The 22013-nt window shown below is 39.9% G+C and overlaps 1 protein-coding gene across 2 annotated transcripts in view; it reads right to left on the bottom strand.

Annotated features, from left to right (window-relative positions):
• Positions 1-22013, bottom strand: part of APBB2 (amyloid beta precursor protein binding family B member 2) — a 423550-nt gene that overhangs the window by 289975 nt on the left and 111562 nt on the right. Inside the window, exon 3 of one of the 2 annotated variants that reach the window (XM_033214066.1) lies at positions 4205-4315. The exons of the other annotated variant lie outside the window; for it this stretch is intronic. The gene's annotated coding sequence lies outside the window, so the exon portion shown is untranslated. The remainder of the gene's footprint in view (positions 1-4204; positions 4316-22013) is intronic. 2 annotated transcript variants of the gene reach the window in all.

Below are 22013 nucleotides of genomic sequence, written 5' to 3' on the forward strand. Positions count from 1 at the left end.
AAGGGCAAAATACCCAGAAATCCTGATAGATATATTTAATTGTATCATGTGAACTAAGAAATATTCTACTAGAAAAAAAATTATGACACTATATGCATACAGGCTTCCAAATATAAAACGTGTGTGTATACACACACATCCATGTTTTCAAAACCACTCTCTACATTTACCAATTAAATGTTTGTAATTTGTTTAACTTTCCTTTTACCATTTCCTAATTTAACTTAAAAAGTAGCAGCAGGTACCAAAATCGTAATGGGAGGGAAAAAACCCTAAAAATTAGAAAACACATATTCCTAACTTATTCTGAAAGGCATAGGTCAGTAAATATCATTATTGAATTTTAGTCACTGAATGTCTCATCTAAGAATATAATATCCATTCCACTGCTTTTCACATTGTACATGCTACATAAATGTTATTTAAATCTAATTTTGAAACTCAAATTAAGTTCCCTAAAAGGAAGGACATATCTCATTCATCTTTGAATAATGAGCTCCTGGCACACAGTAGTTGCTCAACAAATGTTAGCTCAATAAATGAACTAAAAATTAAGAAAGCACACAAAGGTTTATAAAACATTCTGGATCTCCAGTTAACCTGGACTGCGATTTGTTCCATAAATAAATTATATTCCAAAATCCATCAGTGTTCCTTCTGTACCCATCATTTCATCTGAGCTATCTGGAGTTTCTTTGGAGAAAGAAATACGTAGGTAAAATCCTCCCTTAGGCACAGAAATACTGATTAAGACAGCTCGGCAGGAGGAATATGTCACCTGCACTCTTGTGTAATGTAACAAAGGAACCAAAGAAGACACAAAGCTTTATACACAGCACCTGTCAGCCAGTGACACTTACCATTTTGAACACATATTCAGACCCATGAGCCTCCTATTCAGAATATGTCTGGTTACAGTAAACATGGTAAAGATTCTAGATGGGGAATCCTTTTCTGTTCTGTTCTCATATGAAGAACCTACGCCATAGATTCCACATATTTATATTCCTTTCTAACTGAAAGCCAGGATAGCCTAAAATTAAACAAAAGGCTAAGATCCAATTGTTTCCCTTTCACTAAAAATCATGCTGTAGGTAAATACTTATTAGCATAGATACGCATTATTTATTAAGTGGAAAAAGTAAGTTACCAAACAACTTGTTGCATACTCATTTAGGGTTAACATAAAACCAAACATAGACATGCATTAAGTAGGATAATAAAATACAAACTTTTTACTTCCTTTAAAATAATCCATGGCTAATTTTTTTGAAGATAGGTTTATATTTTATTACCATTACAGACTCACGTTTCCAAAAATCTACCTCAAATAATCAATTTTCTGAATTGCTTGAAATGCTTGAAACAAGGAAGACTTTGAAGACACATGTAATTAAGAAAAAAGTGAAAGTAAAGGACAGAGGTTTAAAAAGAAGTGTGGAGGTTGTCTAGGGTTCTGAATTTTCTCTAAAATTATGTGTTTGCTTTTCCAAAAAGAAACCACAAAGACATTTAAGTATCCCTTACAGTTTTCAAAGAGCCATTAGAAACATTCTCTTATGACTTTAATAAATATCAGAAAAGACATCTCCCTCCCTTCCCTCCCATTAACTTCCATATAACTTAACTAGTTCTTCAAAATCAGATTTATGTGCAGTACACTTCTGCATTATAACCTTCTCTTTTTTTAACCTTAAGGGTACATTGTAAACATCCTTCTGCATATATAAATATTCACTTGTAACATCAACTTTATTTTTACTAATTTTTTTTTTTAGAGTCAGCGTCTCACTCAAGTGTCAGGCTGTAGGGCTATGGTGTGATCATAGCTCACTGCAACCTCAAACTCCCGGGCTCAAATGATCCTCCCATCTCAACCTCTGGATTAGCTGGGACTACAGGCACTTACCACTAAAGCCCAGCTAATTTTTTATTTTTTGTAGAGACAGGGTCTCTTTTGTTGTCCAGGCTGGTCTTGAACTCTTGGGCTCAAGCAATCATCCCACCTCTGCCTCCCAAAGTGTTAGGATTAAAGGCATGAGCCATGGCGTCTGGCCTTAACATCAAGTTTAGTACACAGAGATCTTTTTTTGTCACAGTCTCTTTGTCACAGACCTCTGTAACACAGGACTGTCTTTAGCTTACTGTAAACACACAAGTTCCACAGATGCCTTCCCTCTACAAAATGGAAACACAACTTTTACAACAATGCCACAATGTATCCCAAAAGGGAATATTTTGGTATAATGTAAAGAAAATATTGCACTAGAAATTATGTGAAATTTGAAAGAAATGCTGTTATTCGAAAGGCAGCTTAAGTAGCTTACTTTCTGAAGCTAAGTTATATTTCCAATCTAAACACCACTGCAAATATCTAGACCCTGAAGCCCAGAGAATCAATTGTTTGACCTTTTTGTTCTATTTTTGTAGACAGACTGGGTGGCCTCCAACACAATCCTTTTTCAAATATCCTTCCAAAATGGAATAACAACTACAACACACAACTACAACACAAATATGTCTTTTAAGATTAATGTGTTATTACAAGACTACAAAATTCAACCTATAAATTTCTATTTTTTAAAAATTCCACTGACAATAATATTTCACTATTACAAATATTTCACTGTAACAAAAAAACTATTTTGGGTGAGATTTTCAAAGTCCTTACTTTCAACTAATTCATATTTTAGCAGAGACTTGACAGCCCTCAGAAATTACATGTGTATGTGCAGTATCTGTGTATGTCTATGTGTATATGTGTTTGTGTGTTGCACACAGACATACATGTTTTTCTGTTTGTTTTGTTTTGTTTTGTTTTGAGATGGGAGTTTCCTTTTTGTTGCCCAGGCTGGAGTGCAGTGGCGCAATCTTGGCTCACCACAACTTCCGCCTCCAGGTTCAAGCGATTCTCCTGCCTCAGGCTCCCTAATAGCTGGGATTACAGGTATGCACCACCATGCCCAGCTAATTTTTTTGTATTTTTGGTAGAGACGAGGTTCATCCATGTTGGTCAGGCTGGTCTCGAACTCCCAACCTCAGGTGATCCGCCCACCTCGGCCTCCCAAAGTATGTATTTTTTCAGTGCAAATATTTAACTTCAAATAAGCTTCAAAACTCAAGACCCTTACCTTATTATAGTTATTATAAAATAATACCCAATTTAATAATTAAACATATAGTTAAATACGATAACAATAGAGCTATAAAATCTGATCTTACTATTTAATGCTTTCATAGAACGAAAGCTAAGTTCTGTTCTGTCTTGTTTTATTTTAGTTTCAACTAGCTCATTTGTACTGCCAGAAATAGAGAGGAGCTATAAGACACAAAGCATAGAAAGTTTAGAAAGTTATCTAGTAATTTAATGGAAAAACAGTTCCTATTGTTGAAAATGTTTCTGGAGCATGCTAGAGAGGATATTTGTGTGTGTTTATGTACGTGCATGTGCATATTTTACTTTGCATATATTCTTACGGGCATTTGATCATTCATAATTCCAAGTAGTATCCATTAAAAAAATAGATCGACTTTATGTATCTGTAAGGTCCATTTTTCAAAAAGATAAGAGAATAAAACTGAACTTTCTGGTTCCAAGCAATTTTTTCCAAAACACAGCAAAAACATTCAACAAGTGTCTCAATTAGAATGTCTTATAGTGGCCTCAAAAAAATTCTAAAATAAAACTGGCAGGTGCATCAATTCTTCCAAGACAAAGCTACAAGAGAATTTATTGGACAAGCAATTCCACATTTTGCTTTCCTTTCCAGACAAGAAAAGTACCAAGTCAATTTCATCCTTACTCTAAAAATTCAGAAACAAAAAGCCTAGCCAAAATATCTAAAAGTCTAAACACCTGAAGCTCACACAACTGGATTCACTTTTCTGTCACATCATATTACATTGCCTTGTATTTGACATTTAACCACTTGCAAATCTGATAAAAGTTTTGTCACAACCTTGAGGACTTAGTTTATGAAACTCAAAAGAAATGGCACAATGTAGAACATCATCCTAATCTCTTGCAGGTTTTTTTTTTTAATACAAAGAGGTTTCCTGAGTCCCCTTCCATGTTACAAATCCATAAAAACAAGTAAAATTTATTAAGCCAGGAATGAAAGAAAGTAGAAAGCCACAGACCTATTGTTAACTTTCTGAGAGAGGCATAAAAGAATTTTTTAAAAGCAAGTTTACAATTACTTACTTTACCAGGTCTTTGATACAAAGTTCAGAAGGCAAGCTCCTTTTTTTCCCCACAAAGTCTGTTAATTAATAGCAATCACCCAAGGAGGTCAGGCAGCCCAAAGAGATCGATCTAGAAATTGTGTAGAGACAAAAATTTTAAATTCAAAATCAGATCAGAAATGAAAAATCAAAATACCCCATTGCAATTCAGAGTATCTCTGCATCAATAAAATAAAGACGTCATTGGGATCCTTAAATGCTGAGAAATGTAAGCTATCTTTCTTTCATAATATACTAACAAGGCTTTCTAAATCTAGATGGCAGTTCGATCTGTCACCTTATTAAAGTTTCAAAACAGGAACTAGTGAGGCTTTTTGGCAACCACTCCTGTTAAAAATGTCTTTCTCAGGGGGTCATAAAAGGAACCGAGGGAGAATCTGGACTTCTAATTATATTGTGACTTGGGAAGGAAGGTCTTCTGAAATCACGCTTGCCAGTTCCCACTTCCAAACATGAGCTCATCTTATAAACACAGAAGTAGTTGTAAATAGAAGTGAATCACAACAACTTAACGAAAATTATCAACAACTTTTAAATACTCTTCAAATGTATTAAGCACACCTTAATTTCTGCAGGTAAGAATGGGAAGAGAGAGCCATGTTCATTTTTTCCTAATAAAACAGAAAATCTGACAATTCTTCATGATTACTAACCTCATTTAAAACATGTAACTTCCAGGCCAGGGTGCGGTGGCTCACGCCTGTAATCCCAGCACTTTGGGAGGCAGAGGTGGGCGAATCACAAGGTCAGGAGTTCAAGACTAGTCTGGCCAACATAGTGAAACACCATCTCTATTAAAAATACAAAAAATTAGCCAGATGTGGTGGCATGTGCCTGTAATCCCAGCTACTTGGGAGACTGAGGCAGGAGAATCGCTTGAACCCAGGAGGTGGAGGTTGCAGTGAGCCAAGATCATGCCACTGTACTCCAGCCTGGGTGACAATGCGAGACTCCATCTCAAGGGGAGCAGAGGGGAGGGGAGTAGGAAGGGGAGGGGGGGGAGGGGGGAGGGAGGGGGGGAGGGGGAGGGAGGGAGGGAGGGGGAGGGGGGGGAGGGAGGGGGGGGAGGGAGGGAGGGATGGAGGGGAGGGGAGGGAAGGGAAGGAAAAGATGTTACTTTCCCAACAATTGTGCAAATGGATTCTAAGGCAATAAAATCATTAATAAGATAAAACAGTTTAAGTAGGCAAAACAGATGCCATATGTAACCTATAACCTAAAGTCTGCATACCCCTTGGGCTCTCCTATTACAGGACTTACACTAGATGTAATTCTAAGAAGTGTGATACCCAAGCCACAGGAGATTGAGAAATCAATTAGAAAGAGGGCACAGCTACAGCAAGCAGTCGTAACTAAAAATCAGACAGAACCCTACAAACACCATAAGTATCATTTATTACTATTGCCATTGTTACCGCCAACATTTATATACTGTTGACTCTTACACCAGGTTCTTCTCTGTGTCTTACATGTATTAATTCTACTTTAGACAGGGACAAGCAGAATCAGGGACAAGCAGAATTTCACATTTCACTTATCCGTTAGGCATCACTGTATTACCATGCAGCGTGCTCAGTTCTGCTATTACGCTTGTGTTTGTTTCAAGAGAACAATTTGAGTGTAACTCGAATTTCATGGGTTTTTTTTTGTTGCTGTTGTTGTTGTTTTTGAGATGGAGTCTCACTCTGTTGCCCATGCTGGAGTGCAGCGGCAGGATCTTGGCTCACTGCAAACTCCGCCTCCCGGGTTCACGCCGTTCTCCTGCCTCAGCCTCCCCAGTAGCTGGCTAATTTTTTGTATTTTTAGTAGAGATGGGGTTTCACCACATTAGCCAGGATGGTTCGATCTCCTGACCTCGTGATCTGCCTGCCTCGGCCTCCCAAAGTGCTGGGATTACAGGCGTGAGCCACCGCACCAAGCCGAATTTCATGTTTCTTTATGTGTGATTTCACTGCAGGAAATACTAGGTTATCGCAGAGGGCTGCACTCGGGCCAAACCCAGCTGCATACGGTTACACAGAATGAACATAGCCCATGCCTCAAACATCTACCAGTGACTTCGGTCTCCATCCATGTGCTATGAGCCACACCAATCTATATCTGGTATCCCAACTCCATCTGATTTCAGGTAATCCGTCTGCCACCACTACACAATAACTCATAAGTGGCAACCCTTCTAAAGCACCAGTTCACAAGCAAATGTCAGGACTTTTTCAAGGTGAAGTATCATATTTATTGTACTATTTATGTATTAAACCATTCAATATGTGAAGTTTGTGCAACTGTATTTATTCAATTCCTGTCCCTTTCTAATGTGTCACTGATCGTTTTTTGAGTTTTGTGTCCCCAACTGCATTCCCCTCCTAAGTGCATTGTGAGTTTTACTGCAGGATTCTGCATAATGTGGTTTGTAGGAACACGTATATCATTTTATCAGAATTGACTGCATAATAACTAGTGTTCTATTTATTCAGAAGGGGTGAAATTGTGATTTTCATATTTTGTCATTATGTTTAAGAGGACAGCAACATACTGTAATGCAATTTTAAAAAGTTTTCCTTCACAATGTTTACAATTACCAACCATAGACACTTAAGGGTCAGCTTCAGTTAAGTGATAAATTTATTGATGTAAGGTTCCCTAATCGTGTTAAAGGAGATATTACAGGACCATTTTGGACAGATCAAGATGATGGTGTTATAAAGAGATTCTCGCAGACAAGACAGCTTAACTATAATTGCTGGAAAGGACAAACTGAATGGAATTACTTTTCATTCTTAAAAACAATAAATAAAAAAGACTCAATTTTCTTTTAAAGAGTTCAAGATAGGCATAAAGATACATACAAGGAACTTTTCTATTATAAGTAATATTATTGTAAATAATTTTAAAACACAATACTCAACAATGGATAGTTTTTAAAAATCTGCAGAATAGGCCGGGCGCGGTGGCTCAAGCCTGTAATCCCAGCACTTTGGGAGGCCGAGATGGGCGGATCACGAGGTCAGGAGATCGAGACCATCCTGGCTAACACGGTGAAACCCCGTCTCTACTAAAAAAAACTACAAAAAACTAGCCGGGTGACGTGGCAGCGCCTGTAGTCCCAGCTACCCGGGAGGCTGAGGCAGGAGAATGGCGTGGAACCCGGGAGATGGAGCTTGCAGTGAGCTGAGATCCGGCCACAGCACTCCAGCCTCGGTGACAGAGCGAGACTCCGTCTCAAAAAAAAAAAAAAAAAAAAAAAAAATCTGCAGAATATTTAATAAAAGGAGAAAATGCTCTTAAGCAGCATTGAGAAAGCAGATTATAGTGTAATATATTCATCATCCCAGTTTTGTTTATAAGTATCTATATCTAGAAAAAAGACAAGACAGAAAAAACAATGCCAACATTTGAAAAGCTGCTAGTTACAAATGGCAGAATTACAACGAGTAATTTTTACTTTCTTTATATTTTGCATTAGTGAAAACATCCTTTTTACCCCCACTTTAACATCACATGTGAATTCAGCCAACAGAATGAAGGCTAGCCGAAGAACAAAGAACATCAGGAGCTTCCTTGTCAGTATTAACAGCTCCAGTCATGTGGCTGAACCTCTGAAAGTGTTTTCTATCTCATAATTCAAGAACAAATATAGTCCGTCCCAATGGGGATGTTTAAAGTTTATAAACCCGTTACAGAGGCCAAAATATAATTTGCTTTTATAGGCTAATATAGTCATGGATTTAGTAAAATCCAGTTGAAAGATTTTTAATTATATAATTGTATCTAAGCTGTCCTAATATCTGAAAGAAATTTCATTCTGAATAAAGAAATTGTATTCTGGATAAAGCTCCTTTCAAACAAGATCAAGATTAAACAAATATGAAGAGGGATGCATTTGGGCATGGGGATAAACTTCTAGTTTGAGGAGTTTTAAATAACAAGTAGGAAAAGACAGATTGATCTTTATAACCTCCAAAAGAATGTGACTATATTAAAATTTTCCCAATAAAAAAAGTTGACTTTAAAAACTTGCCAAAACCAGTGACTCTTTTAGTCATGAGTGTGCTTAGTTTAATCCCACACATTGACATCACGTAAGAACTAAAGGTTGAGGATATACAGGAATCAAGGGCCAATTTGGGACAACTTGGCCACCACACATGTGAGTTCACTCACCCACGCTTGGCTAGCAGTACACTTATTTTATTTTTGATCTATTTATTTTTGTTTTCTTTCCAACTATGATTTTATGTTCAGGGGCATATATGCAGGTTTGTTACCTGGATAAATTGTGCCTTGTGGGGGTTTGGTATGCAGAGTATTTTGTACCTAGGTAATGAGCATAGTACTCAATAGGTAGTTTTGCAACCCTCACCCTCCTCCCATCTTTGGCCCTTCCACTCTCCCCTTCAGATGGGTCCCAGTGTCTATTATTTCCATCTTTGTGTTCATACATACTCAACGTTTAGCTCCCACTTATAAGCGAGAATGTGTGGTATTTGGTTTTCTGTTCTTGTACTAATTCTCTTAGGATAATGGCCTCCAGCTCCATCCATGTTGCTGCAAAGGAAGTGATTTAGTTCTCTTTTATGGCTGCATAGTACTCTCGTGTGTATATGTAACACATTTTCTTTCTCCAATCCACTGTCAAGGGGCACCTGAGTTGCTTCCATGTCTTTGCTATTGTGAATAATGCACTAGCAGTACATTTAAGTGACGTGTTCCTTTTCACTTTCAGTTTAGCTTTCCTGGCATACCTGCACACCCAGTAACTACTTCATACAGAGCAGTTACTTTAATAAGACTCCCACTCTCAAGAATGTGCTAAGGATTGAAAGTCAGTGGTTGTATGTGTAGGAGTGGGTGGTAGTTTTGTTTCAGAAAATTATAAAGCAGTTAACATTCAGCATACATAGCCGAATAATAACCATATCCTTGATATACAATGCATAGATATAGTGAGTAGTCTATTTTTGTTTTGTTTTGTTTTTTACTTCCAAAAATGCTGACACACATGAAAAACAAAAACAAACCCTTATGTTTTAAATGTGCTTTTGTATTTTTTTAGCATTTTCATATAGGTTCTCTACCAAATTACTACATTTTGTTTCATTTTAGCAAATAGAAAAGGCAAAATAAACATTTTAATTATACTATTATATAAAAAAAATCATGGAAGAAACACGGAGCTCCAGACAAATCAGTTTAAGGTTTAGAGACTCTTCAGAGACTCTATCATTATAACACATGCACAATGATTGCTTTGGAAATTTTGAAATTCCTGATTTTTGTGTCTCACAAGTTGCTGCCTAAAACGCTGCGCATATGCACCTTTAATAATTAACCAAATATAGAGGGGGCAGAGCAAGATGGTCAAATAGGAACAGCTCTAGTCTCCAACTCCCAGCGACAGCGACACAGAAGACTGGTGATTTCTGCATTTTCAACTGAGGCACTGGGGTCATCTCACTAGGAACTGCCAGACAATCGGTGCTGGTCAGCTGCTGCAGCCCGACCAGCCAGAGCTGAAGCAGGGTGAGGCATCGCCTCACCTGGGAAGCGCAAGGGGGAAGGGAGTCCCTTTTCCTAGCCAGGGGAACTGAGACACACAACACCTGGAAAATCCAGTGACTCCCACCCCAATACTGCGCTTTGAGCAAACGGGCACACCAGGAGATTGTATCCCACACCTGGCTGGGAGGGTCCGACGGCCATGGAGCCTCCCTCATTGCTAGCACAGCAGTCTGCGATCTAACTGCAAGGCAGCAGCGAGGCTGGGGGAGAGGCGCCCGCCATTGCTGAGGCTTAAGTAGGTAAACAATGCCACTGGGAAGCTCCAACTGGGTGGAGCTCACAGCAGCTCAAGGAAACCTGCCTGTCTCTGTAGACTCCACCTCTGGGGACAGGGCACAGCTAAACAACAACAACAAAAAAAAAAACAGCAGAAACCTTTGCAGACACAAACGACTCTGTCTGACAGCTTTGAAGAGAGCAGTGAATCTCCCCACACGGAGGTTGAGATCTGAGAAGGGACAGACTGCCTGCTCAAGTGGGTCCCTGACCCCTCAGTAGCCTAACAGGGAGACATCCCCCACTAGGGGCAGACTGACACCCCACACCTCACAGGGTGGAGTACACCCCTGAGAGGAAGCTTCCAAAGTAAGAATCAGACAAGTACACTCGCTGTTCAGCAATATTCTATCTTCTGCAACCTCTGCGGCTGATACCCAGGCAAACGGGATCTGGAGTGGACCTCAAGCAATCTCCAACAGACCTGCAGCTGAGGGTCCTGACTGTTAGAAGGAAAACTATCAAACAGGAAGGACACCCACATCAAAACCCCATCAGTACGTCACCATCATCAAAGACCAGAGGCAGATAAAACCACAAAGATGGGGAAGAAGCAGGGCAGAAAAGCTGGAAATTCAAGAAATAAGAGCGCATCTCCCCCTGCAAAGGAGCGCAGCTCATTGCCAGCAACGGATTGAAACTGGTCAGAGAATGACTTTGACGAGATGAGAGAATAAGGCTTCAGTCCATCAAACTTCTCAGAGCTAAAGGAGGAATTACGTACCCAGCGCAAAGAAACTAAAAATCTTGAAAAAAGAGTCGAAGAATTGATAGCTAGAATAATTAATGCAGAGAAGGTCATAAACGAAATGACAGAGATGAAAACCATGACATGAGAAATACATGACAAATGCACAAGCTTCAGTAACTGACTCGATCAACTGGAGGAAAGAGTATCAGCGATTGAGGATCAAATGAATGAAACGAAGCGAGAGGAGAAACCAAAAGAAAAAAGAAGAAAAAGAAATGAACAAAGCCTGCAAGAAGTATGGGATTATGTAAAAAGACCAAATCTACGTCTGATTGGGGTGCCTGAAAGTGAGGGGGAAAATGGAACCAAGTTGGAAAACACTCTTCAGGATATCATCCAGGAGAACTTCCCCAACCTAGTAGGGCAGGCCAACATTCAAATTCAGGAAATACAGAGAATGCTACAAAGATACTCCTCCAGAAGAGCAACTCCAAGACACATAATTGCCAGATTCACTAAAGTTGAAATGAAGGAAAAAATCTTAAGGGCGGCCAGAGAGAAAGGTCGGGTTACTCACAAAGGGAAGCCCATCAGACTAACAGCAGACCTCTCGGCAGAAACTCTACAAGCCAGAAGAGAGTGGGGGCCAATATTCAACATTCTTAAAGAAAAGAATTTGAAACCCAGAATTTCATATCCAGCCAAACTCAGTTTCATCAGTGAAGGAGAAATAAAATCCTTTACAGATAAGCAAGTGTTTAGAGATTTTGTCACCACCATACCTGCCTTACAAGAGACCCTGAAGGAAGCACTAAACATGGAAAGGAACAACCGGTACCAGCCATTGCAAAAACATGCCAAAATGTAAAGACCATCGAGGCTAGGAAGAAACTGCATCAAATAACGAGCAAAATAACCAGGTAATATCATAATGGCAGGATCAAGTTCACACATAACAATATTAACCTTAAATGTTAATGGACTAAATGCTCCAATTAAAAGACACAGACTGGCAAACTGGATAAAGAGTCAAGACCCATCTGCTGTATTCAGGAGACCCATCTCACATGCAGAGACATACATAGGCTCAAAATAAAGGGATGGAGGAAGATCTACCAAGCAAATGGAGAACAAAAAAAAGCAGGGGTTGCAATACTAGTGTCTGATAAAACAGACTTTAAACCATCAAAGATCAAAAGAGACCAAGAAGGCCATTACATAATGGTAAAGGGATGAATTCAACAGGAAGAGCTAACTATCCTAAATATATATGCACCCAATACAGGAGCACCCAGATTCATAAAGTAAGTCCTTAGAGACTTACAAAGAGACTTAGACTCCCATACAATAATAATGGGAGACTTCAACACTCCACTGTCAACATTAGACAGATCAACGAGACAGAAAGTTAACAAGGATATCCAGGAATTGAACTCATCTCTGCACCAAGCGGACCTAATAGACATCTATAGAACTCTCCACCCCAAATTAACAGAATATACATTCTTCTCAGCACCACATCGCACTTATTCCAAAATTGACCACATAATTGGAAGTAAAGCACTCCTTAGCAAATGTAAAAGAACAGAAATTATAACAAACTGTCTCTCAGACCACAGTGCAATCAAACTAGAACTCAGGACTAAGAAACTCAATCAAAACCGCTCAACTACATGGAAACTGAACAACCTGCTCCTGAATGACTACTGGGTACATAACGAAATGAAGGCAGAAATAAAGATGTTCTTTGAAACCAATGAGAACAAAGATACAACATACCAGAATCTCTGGGACACGTTTAAAGCAGTGTGTAGAGGGAAATTTATAGCACTAAATGCCCACAAGAGAAAGCTGGAAAGATCAAAAATTGACACTCTAACATCACAATTAAAAGAACTAGAGAGGCAAGAGCAAACACATTCAAAAGCTAGCAGAAGGCAAGAAATAACTAAGATCAGAGCAGAACTGAAGGAGATAGAGACACAAAAAACCCTCCAAAAAATCAATGAATCCAGGAGTTGGTTTTTTGAAAAGATTAACAAAATTGACAGACCACTAGCAAGACTAATAAAGAAGAAAAGAGAGAAGAATCAAATAGACGCAATAAAAAATGATAAAGGGGATATCACCACGGACCCCACAGAAATACAAACTACCATCAGAGAATACTATAAACACCTCTATGCAAATAAACTAGAAAATCTAGAAGAAATGGATAATTTCCTGGACACTTACACTCTCGCAAGACTAAATCAGGAAGAAGTTGAATCCCTGAATAGACCAATAGCAGGCTCTGAAATTGAGGCAATAATTAATAGCCTACCAACCAAAAAAAGTTCAGGACCAGATGAATTCACAGCTGAATTCTACCAGAGGTACAAGGAGGAGCTGGTACCATTCCTTCTGAAACTATTCCAATCAACAGAAAAAGAGGGAATCCTCCCTAACTCTTTTTATGAGGCCAACATCATCCTGATACCAAAGCCTGGCAGAGACACAACAAAAAGAGAGAATTTTAGACCAATATCCCTGATGAACATCGATGCAAAAATCCTCAATAAAATACTGGCAAACCGGATTCAGCAGCACATCAAAAACCTTATCCACCATGACCAAGTGGGCTTCATCCCTGGGATGCAAGTCTGGTTTAACATTCGCAAATCAATAAACGTAATCCAGCATATAAACAGAACCAGAGACAAGAACCACATGATTATCTCAATAGATGCAGAAAAGGCTTTTGACAAAATTCAACAGCCCTTCATGCTAAAAACGCTCAATAAATTCGGTATTGATGGAACGTACTTCAAAATAATAAGAGCTATTTATGACAAACCCACAGCCAATATCTTACTGAATGGGCAAAAACTCGAAAAATTCCCTTTGAAAACTGGCACAAGACAGGGATGCCCTCTCTCACCACTCCTATTCAACATAGTGTTGGAAGTTCTGGCTAGGGCAATCAGGCAAGAGAAAGAAATCAAGGGTATTCAGTTAGGAAAAGAAGAAGTCAAATTGTCCCTGTTTGCAGATGACATGATTGTATATTTAGAAAACCCCATCGTCTCAGCCCAAAATCTCCTTAAACTGATAAGTAACTTCAGCAAAGTGTCAGGATACAAAATTAATGTGCAAAAATCACAAGCATTCTTATACACCAGTAACAGACAAACAGAGAGCCAAATCAGGAATGAACTTTCATTCACAATTGCTTCAAAGAGAATAAAATACCTAGGAATCCAACTTACAAGGGATGTAAAGGACCTCTTCAAGGAGAACTACAAATCACTGCTCAGTGAAATAAAAGAGGACACAAACAAATAGAAGAACATACCATGCTCATGGATAGGAAGAATCAATATTGTGAAAATGGCCATACTGCCCAAGGTTATTTATAGATTCAATGCCATCCCCATCAAGCTACCAATGAGTTTCTTCACAGAATTGGAAAAAACGGCTTTAAAGTTCATATGGAACCAAAAAAGAGCCCACATTGCCAAGACAATTCTAAGTCAAAAGGACAAAGCTGGAGGCGTCACGCTACCTGACTTCAAACTATACTACAAGGCTACAGTAACCAAAACAGCATGGTACTGGTACCAAAACAGAGATATAGACCAATGGAACAGAACAGAGTCCTCGGAAATAATACCACACATCTACAGCCATCTGATCTTTGACAAACCTGAGAGAAACAAGAAATGGGGAAAGGATTCCCTATTTAATAAATGGTGCTGGGAAAATTGGCTAGCCATAAGTAGAAAGCTGAAACTGGATCCTTTCCTTACTCCTTATATGAAAATTAATTCAAGATGGATTAGAGACTTAAATGTTAAACTTAACACCATAAAAACCCTAGAAGAAAATCTAGGTAGTACCATTCAGGACATAGGCATGGGCAAGGACTTCATGTCTAAAACACCAAAAGCAATGGCAGCAAAAGCCAAAATTGACAAATGGGATCTCATTAAACTAAAGAGCTTCTGCATAGCAAAAGAAACTACCATCAGAGTGAACAGGCAACCTACAGAATGGGAGAAAATTTTTGCAATCTACTCATCTGACAAAGGGCTAATATCCAGAACCTACAAAGAACTCAAACAAATTTACAAGAAAAAAACAACCCCATCAAAAAGTGGGCAAAGGATATGAACAGACATTTCTCAAAAGAAGACATTCATACAGCCAACAGACACATGAAAAAATGCTCATCATCACTCGCCATCAGAGAAATGCAAATCAAAACCACAATGAGATTCCATCTCACACCAGTTAGAATGGCAGTCATTAAAAATCAGGAAACAACAGGTGCTGGAGAGGATGTGGAGAAATAGGAACACTTTTACACTGTTGGTGGGATTGTAAACTAGTTCAACCATTATGGAAAACAGTATGGCGATTCCTCAAGCATCTAGAACTAGATGTACCATATGACCCAGCCATCCCACTACTGGGTATATACCCAAAGGATTATAAATCATGCTGCTATAAAGACACATGCACATGTATGTTTATTGCGGCACTATTCACAATAGCAATGACTTGGAATCAACCCAAATGTCCATCAGTGACAGACTGGATTAAGAAAATGTGGCACATATACACCATGGAATATTATGCAGCCATAACAAAGGATGAGTTTGCGTCCTTTGTAGGGACATGGATGCAGCTGGAAACCATCATTCTTAGCAAACTATCACAAGAACAGAAAACCAAACACCGCATGTTCTCACTCATAGGTGGGAACTGAACAATGACATCACTTGGACTCGGAAGGGGAACATCACACATCGGGGCCTATCATGGGGAGGGGGGAGGGGGGAGGGATTGCATTGGGAGTTATACCTGATATAAATGACGAATTGATGGGTGCTGACGAGTTGTTGGGTGCAGCACACCAACATGGCACAAGTATACATATGTAACAAACCTGCACGTTATGCACATGTACCCTAGAACTTGAAGTATAATAATAAAAATTAAAAAATAAAAAGAGAAAAAATAATAATAATTAACCAAATATTGGCTGGGTGTGGTGGCTCATGCCTGTAATCCCAGCACTTTGGGAGGCTGAGGCGGGTGGATCACGAGGTCAGGAGATTGAGACCATCCTGGCTAACACGGTGAAACCCGGTCTCTACTAAAAATACAAAAAAATTAGCTGGGCGTGGTGGCAGGCACCTGTAGTCCAGCTACTTGGGAGGCTGAGGCAGGAGAATGGCATGAACCCGGGAGGTGGAGCTTGATAGCACCACTGCACTCTAGCCTGGCAACAAAGCAAGACCCCATCTCAAAAAAAAAAAAAAAAAAAATTTAACCAACTATTATAATCAACAAGCAAATTCAGAGACTGTGTCCAATTATGAGTATTCAAAATAAAAACTATGAATCTTGATTTTTCAAAGACATGCTGAAATACACATCCACATACACATACCTTACACTGAGTCTGAAAATACAGAGCAGTTAGGAACTCTTCACATGGAAATTATACACCTTAAATTGCTTTAAGAATTGCATATGTATAGCTAAGGGGAATAAATTATCTTACCATTAATGGATATAAAAAAGGGTAACCAATTTTCAGAGTCTACGTAGAAAACATACAGAAAGTATTTTCTCAGGCTCTGTAAGTCATGTCTGGGGCAGAATTCCAATGTTATCTAAGCTAATCTTTGGCACTATCTAATTTCCCTTTGTGCATTCCTCTTCAACCTCTAGCCCAGTGCCCGAAGACCTTCATTTTGGATGGCCTTCTCCTTTCGTTGGTGAACATTTAAAACTCTTAATGCCACCATGGGAATAATCTTGGGAAATGGGTGGGGGAACTTCAATGATTAATGACTTTTAACTTTTTCTAGATTAGGTATATTTCTAAAGAATATCCCAAGTACCTAGATCTTGGTTTCTAAATATTTTTGCTCACTGGAGAAATAGCTGGGTCTGGACAAAGAAAGTACAACGTAAGTCTAGAACATCTTACTGTGCCAAAAAGCAAAGGAGTGCTCAAATGCTAATGCAGACATGACAAAAGGACATAGGAGGAGATGCTTTAAAGGGGCTCCTGATAGCCAAAGTGGGGCAGTTTGAACAAAAAAAGATATTGGCCAGGCACGCTAGCTCATGCCTGCCATCTTAGCACTTTGGGAGGCCAAGGCGGGCAGATCACTTGAAGTCACGTGTTTGCACGTGTTTGAGATCAGCCTGGCCAACATGGTGAAACCCCATCTCTACAAAAAAAATACGAAAATTAGCCAGGCATGGTGGCACGTGCCTATAGTCCCAGCTACTTGAGAGACTGAGGTGGGAGAATCTCTTGAACCTGGGAGGTGGAGGTTACAGTGAGCTGAGATCACACCACTGTACTCTAGCCTGGGCAGCAGAGTGAGACCCTTTCTCACACACACACAAAAAAAGGAATGTTGATGAACTATAATACATTGGATTAAAAAAGAAGTCACAAACCCACAAATATGCATTGAAAAAATAACGGGGAAAACTATTCTTTATAAAGGATGCCGGCTAATAAATATCAAAGGAAGAGTAGAAGAAAATCCCACTTTGCAACTACCAATGCAATCACTGATTCAGTCAACAATCATTAGTAGATGCTAAAACCATTCTAGAAAGGGTAGTTGTAGGACAGAACACTCACACACAGTCTCAGAATATCACCCCACAGATTACCCAAGAGAAAAGGCATCTTTACAAATGAAGAGTTCTGGCCGACCAGTGCATCCAAGTGGTGCTCGGCATAATCAATTCCAGTACAATGGAATAGTAGGTATCGCCACAGTCACTATGTAGCATTTTTGTCAAACATGCTTAATCTGTATCTAATCATAAGGTAACAACCACACAAAACCAGATTGTGATACATTCGACAAAACAAAGGTTTCTTTCAAGACACCAATGCCATGAACCACAAAAACAAAACAAGGTGACTGTTTTAGATTACAGGAAACTAAAGAGACAAAATGCAACAAATGACTCTGTCGATTCATCCTGGATGGGGGGGGGGCGTATAAAAGACATTATTAGGATAACAGGTGAAACCTGAACATGTATTCAACTCTTATCTATATATCAGATAATATTTATTGGTGATCATCTTATTATAGGCTACGTGGGAAAATATCCTTGTACTTGAGAAATACATGTTGAAGTATTTAGGGCTAAAGGGTCATAATCTCTACAACTAATTCAGATGGTTCAGCAAACATGTTTTAAGTGTGTGTGTATAAAGAGACACAGACACAAAAAAACAGAAGAGATGGAGATAAGGCAGATTGGGCAAAATGTTAACACCTTATACAGCAGACTAGTCATAACCTATAAAAACCAGTAACCACAGTTACTTGTGGGCTATACACACCCTGTATAAAGAGCTCATAAAGGAGCTAATGGTTGAAAAGAAACTGACACAAACAGGAATATAGTTCTCCAGTGTTAGAGCATTTAGTCCATTTCTCAAAAAAAAAAAAAAAAAAATCCAATTCTATTTCTTTTCCGAAGCAATTAATGGTTCTCAGTTGGGAGGAAGAACATTGAGAAGAAAAAAAAAAGAGACCTGTGGAAGAAGATGACAGTGGGTAAAAACTACACAGAAAAGTTCAGTTCTCCTCTACCCAGTCTAAAGAAGAGGTAGGTCTTCAAGATTTAAAACATTCTGCCTGTGTTTTCCATCCTGGTGAGAAACCCTGTGCAGGTGTGGACTATTTCAACAAGCCAGAAAGATTCCCTTTTCCAGATTTACACCGACCAAACACGCTGCCCAGGGAGGGCCAAGGACCTCATTCCTCACCCACCCCTGGCTGAACCTGCATCAAGGGCAGTGTCTGACACACACATCCCAGGCCTACAGCCTTCAGCAGTCCCTGAAACCTGATATGTCTAAGACAGACATCACCCCAACAAACCCAACCCTTTGTTTCTCTTATCTCTTTTCTTGGTCTATCCAGTCTCAAAACTGCAGCTTCATATTTTGCTTCTCTTCCCACTGGCCCATTCTTCATACCTTCTCTGCCTCATCAGCATCCTCAAGGCCACACAGGCCACATGGCCTCGCACACTCCAAGTCAAAACACCCTCTCTTTTCTCTGTTATTCCTCAATTTTCCATCTATGGTGTTCACTTGGCACTTTTTAAATACCTTTGCCACACAGCATTGATTCCACACCCATTGCAAGCCAGTGCTTTGCTACGTTATCTCACTTTAAAAAGCACTACAGGTCCCACACCGTGGTTCTCGGTGTAATCTCAACACTCTAGGAGGCTGAAGTGGGGGGATACTCTGAGGCCAGGAGTTCTAGGCTGCAATGGGCTACAATTGCACCACTGCACTCCGGCCTAGGCGACAGGGCAAGACCCTCTCTCTCTACGTTTAAAAAAAAAAAAGAAAAAAATCACTATAATTTTTTTCTTTTTTTTTTTAAGATGGAGTCTTGCTCTGTCGCCAGGCTGGAGTGCAGTGGCGCCATCTTGGCTCACTGCAACCTCCACCTCCTGGGTTCAAGCAATTCTCCTGCCTCAGCCTCCTAAGTAGCTAGGACTACAGGGGTGTGCCACCACATCCAGCTAATTTTTGTTTTTTGTTTTGTTTTCTTTGTTTGTTTGTTTTTTGAGACGGAGTCTCGCTCTGCCGCCCAGGCTGGAGTGCAGTAAGCGATCTTGGCTCACTGCAACCTCCCCTTCCTGGGTTCACGCCATTCTCCTGTCTCAGCCTCCCGAGTAGCTGGGATTACAGGTAACCACCACTACACTGGGCTAATTTTTTGTATTTTTGGTAGAGACAGGGTTTCACCATGTTAGCCAGGATGGTCTCTCCATCTCCTGACTGCATGATCTGCCCGCCTCGGCCTCCCAAAGTGCTGGGATTACAGGTGTGAGCCACTGCACCCGATCAAGAAAACACTATGACTTTATGAAGGTGTTTATATCATTTTATCCCTATTTTACAGAAGAATCCGATGTTCCAACGTGGAATAATTTGTCAAAGGTCACGGAGCTAAAAAACTAATGGTCAGACCCTTGTCTTCTGGTTCTACTCTAATACCAAGGTGCTTCGCATGATTTAGTTTTAAACACTGTCTCCTGTCCTTTAACCAACCATAAGGTCCTTGAAGGATGAGACAAATTTTATCCATCTTTGTGCTCTCTCCAGAACCTGGTAATCTTCATAACTTATGATGACTGATTTATCCATCAAGACTCCACCCAAAGACCACCTTTCTTTCTAACTTCCAGCCCCCATCCCTGCAGAAGCAACCACTCCCTCCTCCTTGGCCTCTGTGTGTTTCCACTGCAGCACATGCAAGCCTGAAGGCAAGGCCCGTGGCTGCCACACATATGCCTGGCACACAGGAGGCACTTAGTTTTTACTGAATGAAATGATTCCACGTGGCACAGTTGGGTTTCTCAACAAGGCTGTCGTACCTTGTTAAAAAATTTGACCTCAGCTGGGTGCGGTGGCTCACGCTTATAATCCCAGCACTTTGGGAGGCTGAGGCGGGTAGATCACGAGGTCAGGAGTTCAAGACCAGCCTGGCCAACACAGTGAAACCCTGTGTCTACTAAAAATATAAAAATTAGCTGGGTGTGGTGGTGGGCACCTGTAATCCCAGCTACTCAGGAGGCTGAGGCAGGAGAATCGCTTGAGCCCGGGAAGCGGAGGTTGCAGTGAGCCGAGATCACACCACTACACTCCAGCCTGGGCATCAGAGTAAGATTCTGTCTCAAAAAAAAAAAAGAAAAGAAAAGAAATTGACCTCATTTTTATCCTTATCATGTACTGAGGAAAATTATTTTAGGCAAGACTGACAGAAAATGGAGAAGAGAATACAGGTCTGAGCCCCTCTGTATCCCCTCTACTTTGTGTTCTCTCTACATGCTGCCCTGGGTATAGTATGTTCTAGAGCAGCGGTCCCCAACCTTTTTGCACCAGGAACTGGTTTCGTGGAAGACAATTTTTCCCCAATGGGGGCGACGGGAGGTTGGAGGGGTTTGGGATGATTCAAACACATGACGTTTATTGTGAACTTTATTTCTATTATTACATTGTAATACATAATGAAATAACTATACAACTCACTGTAATGTAGAATCAGTGGGAACCCTGAGCTTGCTTTCCTGCAACTAGACAGTCCCATCTGGGGGCGGTGGGAGACAGTAACAGATCATCAGGCATTAGATTCTCAGAAGGAGTCAGCAACCTAGATCCCTCGCATGCATGCGCAGGTCACTAAAGTGCTTGTGCTCCTATGAGAATCTAATGCTGCTGCTGATCTGACACGAGGCGGAGCTCAGGCAGTAATGCAAGAGATAAGGAGCAGCTGTAAATACCAACGAAGCTTTCCTCGATCACCTGCCACTCACCTCCTGCTGCACAGCCCTGTTCCTAACAGACCATGGAACGCTACCACTCCAAAGTCTGGGGGTTGGGGACCCCATTTGTAGAACAGTGTTTGCAAATTTTAATGTATATGTAATAGCAATCAATACAAATTACGATTCAGTATGTCTGCAGCGGAGCCCAAGATTCTGCATTTCTAACAAGTCCCCAAGAGATAGCAATGCTGCCGATCCACAGAACATTCTTTGGAGTAGCAAAAACTTTTAGACAGTTATAGTGAAACTATGCCCATTTAAAGAGTATATAACATGTAGACTGAAATGACTAGACATAATTTCACAGAATGTTAATGCTAGTTGTCTCCAGGTTTCTTCTTTTTGCTTTTCTATAATTTCCATGTATTGTATAATGTCTCTTGCTGATGGAAATAAAAATTTTAAATGCTCTCTCTCTATATATACATGCAGAAAAAAACTGTATATTTGGACATTTCCATTCTGCACAGCTCCATCTTTATTTAAGCAACAAATATACTTAAAAGGACTAGCCTTGGGATAGAACAGGTTGGTGAATTTAGCAATTCCCTATATTCTCATTTTAACATGCAAATTAACATGAAACAGCAATTACCCTTAACGAGCAGTCGCCATTACAAGTATTGTTTTTCTCAGGTTTCTTTCCCTTAAAAGAAAGAGAAAGAATCCATTCAGTTGGAATACAATAAAAGGCAAACCAAATTAAGGACAGATAGAAAAAAACAAGCAGGCACTACACTGGAGCTCTTCCAAGTGGGTCAACAGAACCACATGAAAGTTGAAACAGAGATGGAAATGCTTTTCTCACAGCAGAGGTGGGATGGGCTGAGTTCCACAACAAGGTGAAATGAAATAA

The sequence above is a fragment of the Trachypithecus francoisi genome, unplaced genomic scaffold (genome assembly GCF_009764315.1).
Source record: "Trachypithecus francoisi isolate TF-2019V2 unplaced genomic scaffold, Tfra_2.0 Lachesis_group1, whole genome shotgun sequence".
In the NCBI taxonomy this organism is placed as follows: Eukaryota; Metazoa; Chordata; class Mammalia; order Primates; family Cercopithecidae; genus Trachypithecus; species Trachypithecus francoisi.